This window comes from Zingiber officinale, chromosome 1A (genome assembly GCF_018446385.1).
Source record: "Zingiber officinale cultivar Zhangliang chromosome 1A, Zo_v1.1, whole genome shotgun sequence".
Classification (NCBI taxonomy): Eukaryota; Viridiplantae; Streptophyta; class Magnoliopsida; order Zingiberales; family Zingiberaceae; genus Zingiber; species Zingiber officinale.
This window is the reverse complement of record NC_055987.1, coordinates 181,271,334-181,276,848: the sequence shown is the minus strand read 5'-3', so window position 1 is coordinate 181,276,848 and position 5,515 is coordinate 181,271,334.

The following is a 5,515-nucleotide window of genomic DNA, read 5'->3' as shown; positions in this document are numbered from 1 at the left end:
GGAACGCAACGGTGGCTTGAGGTGCTTCCGCTCGGCCACCCGACGCAGATGTTGCTTGTTGCTCCGGCCACTCGGCTGCCTCTTTCTGTTTTTGCTCCACAAGTTTGGCGGCCCTCATCTCGACCAGAGCGTCCAACTCTTCTTGTGAGAGTGCCACATGGTGTATTCTTCCAGCCTCGTCCATTGTCTCTGTTCGGATGCAGGTGCGTTCCCACAGACGGCGCCAAATTGATCCTGTCCGAACCAGGGGTCAACGAACGCTGGGAATGTGGCGCTCCCTATTAGATCCTCAGGTGCTCCGGCGAACCTGCAACAAAACCGAGCCGGGAGGGGTGTCCCGGCGACGACCCTCCGACGCTCAAGTCAGGCGAGGAAATAGATGAAGTGGCTTAGAAGCAGAAGACTCGTGTACCTCTGGTGAAGAAACGGAGACCTTATATAGACCTCTCCACGGAGCCTGGGCGCGCCAGTCGAAGCAATCTACTGTTTTCGACCATGCCCAGGTATGAGTCTGTCAGAAGGACTATGCCCAGATATGGGTCTGTCAGAAAGACGTCCATAAGGCCATACCGCCACTGTATCAACCTCTCCATGATATGACAGCGAGATCCTCCATCGTGCACTCTTGTGTACGGCATAATCATCAGACATGCCTTTGCTGACATCCCATATTCTGAGCCGAACGGATAGGCCGCTCGGCTAACCTTCGTACCCTCGCCCTTGTCCTGGCCGAACGGACCACCCGCTCGGCCCTTCGGTCCCAGCCGAGCAGACGCCCCGCCCGGCCATTCGGTTCTCCCGCCTAGGCGTCGGAAACCCCAGCCCGACTGGGTTATCTTTGGTTCCGCTCGGACCTACTCAGCTGCTCGGCGCGGCCATTAACCGCTTAATCAGCCCTCCATCTGTCCTCAAGCTGGGACCCTTCAGGAAGTGGGTCCCCCATTCTTACCGCCGGATCAGTAGTAATAAAATCTTAGTTAAAAATATTCATCTATTATTGGTCCTTAACTGTCTAACCCTTAGTTACTAACTGTTGGACCCCGTGGTAGTTTTGATGTGATCAACCAAGTTGGTTAGGTCCTGCTTTGTGTTTGATCCCTGTGTCTGAGTGTGTAGGAGCTTAGGAGCGCAGGAAGTCAAGCGGAAGACGCAGCTAGCGAGAAGTACGACACGGGAAGGGAGTCGACGAGCTCGGTGCGTCCAAAGGACGAGAGAGCTGCGGAAGAGTACTCCGGTGGACGAGAAGAACGTGCGCGTTCGAGGGACGAGAAGCCGGACGGAAGTCTGCTCGAGGAGAAGGCCGGAAATTGGGTTCGGGTGAGCACTATTTCGGTTGGCCGCAATCACCCAACTAAGTGAAGCTTCGGAAGTCAAAGCAAAGGAGAAGATGTGCTAGAAATATAGCCAAAGGCGCCTCAAGCAGTATTTGAGTCGCCTCAAACCTTTGAGGCACCTCAATCAAGCTTGGAGGTGCCTCAAACATTTGAGGCACCTCCAAGTTTGTTTAAGGCGCCTCAAGCCTGGTCAAAAGAGTCGTTCGAGCACGGATAGAGTTTTATCCGATCAAAAGTCATGGAGGCGCCTTCAAGGCTTATAGAGGTGCCTTCAAGGCTTATAGAGGCGCCTTCAACCCTCGGGATAGACTTTCCAGGAGCTATATAAAGGCCCTTAGAGCTAGGAAAGAAACAACAACTCAAGTAATCAATTCTGTAGTCTTTTCTAGCAACTAGTGAGCGTTTTAAGTGTGTAAAAGGCTGCTCCGCCTTCAGCAAAGGAGATCTTCTACTGCGCTTTTCTTACTGCCCTGGATTAACAACCCTCTTGGTTGTAACCAGGTTAAATTTCTATCTCCTTTTATTTCTGCTCTTAATTTTATTATAGTTACTTTATTTTTGAGTTGAAAGATCCAAGGAGGGTATCATTTTAATTTTTCAGAAGCAATTCACCCACCTCTTGTCGGCCTACGCTACACCTACAATTGGTATCAGAGTCAGACCGCCTCAGAAGGACTAATCGCCGATTGAAGCACAACGATCAAGACGATGGCCGGAGCAAATATTCATCCCCCGAAGTTTGACAGAGACTTCGCAACGTGGAAATGCCGGATGGAGGTATTCTTTAAAACCGACTTCGATATTTTACTAACTATGAAATATGGTTTTGAAGTTCCGAAAGACAAAGAAGAGCATCAGTGGAGCAAGAAGGAGCAGGCCGAGTTTGTTGCCAACGGAAATGTAGAATTCCACCTGCTGAGGTGCAGCCACCACAAGAGGTAAGTCGAGTCGGAAGCTACTCCTCCACGAAAGACCTCTGGGAAAAATTCCTGAAGCTTCATGAAGGTACCTCGGAAGCTAAGCTAGCGAGGTGCGACATCCTCCGGACCCAGTTAACGAACCTCCGGATAAACCAAGGCGAGAAGGTAGCGTAACTCCAAGTAAGGATCAAAGAGTTGAACACGCAACTAACTAATCTTGGAAAAGAAGTAACGAACCAGGATTCAATCCGATACGCGCTCAACGCCTTCCCGAGAACTCAAGAATGGGCGTCCTTAGTAGATGCGTACTACATCTCTAAGGACGTCGAGGTAAGTACTCTAGAAAATTTATTTTCAACTTTTGCACTTCACGAATCTCGAATTGCAGAGCCCATTGGAGTAGAAAAGACAAGCTAGAACATTACTTTGAAGGCAAGAACAAACGGTTCTGACTCCGAAGCCTTGATTGATGAAAATGAGGCTGTATTAATGGTAAGACGATTTAATAAGTTTTTAAAATCTAACAAATTTAGATTGTAGAAGCATGAGCGAAAAAGGAGAACAGTTCGTTGCTACAACTACAATGAAGAAGGGCACATCAAGGAGGATTGCTCGAAATTAAAGAGCAAGCAGAAAGAAAAGGTCAAGTACAAGAAGCCAGAATCCTCCAAGCACAAGAACCTGAAGGCCACTTGGTCAGATTCGTCGTCTTCCGAATCAAACATCGAAGCCTTCTCGGGGTTAGTGCTAATGGCTAACCATCAGATAGAAGAAGAGTCAAGCTCAGAGATGAGCATAAATGAAGGGGGAGGAACATCATCAGTAGAAAGCGACGATGAAGGGGGAACATCACCAAGTCAAGTAAGTCAGGTATGCAATCTAACCCCGACTCAGTCTTTTCGCTTTATTAAGTCTCTTTCTAAAGACCTATTCAAATTAGAAAAAGAAAATGCTGAATTGAAATTGAAATTAGCAAAAGCATGTCCACTTGAGATGTACGATAATCTAAAATTAGAAATTAAAAATTTAAAAACTGATGTATGCTTAAATAGATTTCCAAAATCAAAAGTTAGAATTTATGGAAAATTGAATTGGTACATTAGAAATCATTAGGGTCAACTTAGAAGAGTGCCTAAGAACTATGTACCCCTAAAATTTTTGAATAACCTTGTAGGAAGGAACCTCTATTGGGTTTCGAAATCTGTGCTAAATTAATTCATTTAATTAAAAGTTTACAGTAAGAAAATTAAACTTTGAATTTCTTTATGGAAGCTTTGTCTAAGGAAGTGGTTGTTGCTCCAATAACCAAGAAGGTCTAGTGCCTCGCCACGACCTGGAAGCTGAAATATCGAAATAAAAATGTTTAATTAACTTTCTGATAAAAGCATTAGAATTAGAATTAAATAATGCTTTGCAAAGTTTTTAAACATTTCCTTAGAAATTCATTTTTATGTCTCTTGAAAGCTTCACTTAGATTTTTTTTTTATTAGAAATTTTTCTAACTTAAAAATTTATGCTAAAATTTTTTCGGTTACCCCGTTTTTGCTGTGATCAAAGGAGGAGAGAAAGGTACAAGTTTAGAGAAGTGCATGTTTAGGGGGAGAGAATTTTTTAAAATTAAAAATATTTTTTTGGTTAACTCTTAATTTAGTAGTCGCAATTTTATTTATTGCAAACTGATGCTTAATATGTTAGTTTAGTAATTTTCTTTTAAAATTACTTTTCTGTCTATTTTTACCCTAACTTGAACTTGGGTTGATGCGCATTAAAAAGGGGGAGATTGTTGGACCCCGTGATAGTTTTGATGTGATCAACCAAGTTGGTTAGGTCCTGCTTTGTGTTTGATCCCTGTGTCTGAGTGTGCAGGAGCTTAGGAGCGCAGGAAGTCGAGCGGAAGACGCAACTAGCGAGAAGGACGACACAGGAAGGGAGTCGATGGGCTCGGTGCGTCTGAAGGACGAGAGAGCTGCGGAAGAGTACTCCGGTGGACGAGAAGAATGTGCGCGGCGTTCGAGGGACGAGAAGCCAAATGGAAGCCTGCTCGAGGAGAAGGCCGAAAATTGGATTCGGGTGAGCCCTATTTCGGTTGACCGCAATCACCCAACCAAGTGAAGCTTCGGAAGTCAAAGCAAAGGAGAAGATGTGTTGGAAATACAGCCAAAGGCGCCTCAAGCAGTATTTGAGGTGCCTCAAACCTTTGAGGCGCCTCAATCAAGCTTGGAGGCGCCTCAAACATTTGAGGCACCTCAAACATTTGAGGTGCCTCCAAGTTTGTTTAAGGCGCCTCAAGCCTGGTCAAAAGAGTCGTTCGAGCACAGATAGAGTTTTATCCGGTCAAAAGTCATGGAGGCACCTTCAAGGCTTATAGAGGCGCCTTCAACCCTCGGGATAGACTTTCCAGAAGCTATATAAAGGCCCCTGGAGCTAGGAAAGAAACAACAACTCAAGCAATCAATTCTGTAGTCTTTTCTAGCAACTAGTGAGCATTTTAAGTGTGTAAAAGGCTGCTCCGCCTTCAGCAAACACTATGTGAAAAATGACTTTTTACTTCACCACAATTTACTTCGTCAATTTAAATATACGAAGTAAAAGTGTATAAGCAACTTTGCTGAAAAAACCGACGAAGTATATACAAATATAGACTTCGCAGATTTAAAAACACGGGCTTCGCTTTAAACTGAAATAAGCTATTACTTCGGAAAGTTGTTAAATACCGAAGTAGTAACGTCGTGAATACAATTTTTAGTGTTTACTCCGAAGTAATAGTACAAGAGTTAACTTTTATTTGAGACCACTTTTATTCCCCCATCCCCCTACTTTTTCGTTTTCTTGGGTTAGGGCTTCCCTCTGCCGAAATGGATTTTTTGGACCTCCTCTTCCTTCCCCTTCATTTCAGTCCTCTCCGTTCCCCCTCGTTAGGGCTTCTGATTTGGAGTCTTAGGCAACAGAGATGAAGGTTTCCTCATTAGGGCTTCCGAAATAAGGTTTGGCAACTTGAACTTTCTTACGCAGGGTTTAGGTTGCAAGTGTTTGAGATATAACGTATGTTTTCAATTTGACAGAGCTGGCGGAAGGCTGAGGTCCAGGTTTCTTTCCTTCGATTTCTTTTTCTTATTCTTCTTCTTTTTCTCCTCCTTTATTTTGCAAAATCATGTTTTAGACGGTCTCCAATTTGTTGTAGGTTTGGTGCTATTCTTCCAACAAAGACAAGTGTTTGGAATTTTTTTTTGCTTTTTTTTTTCAGTCTCTATGTTTACGAGG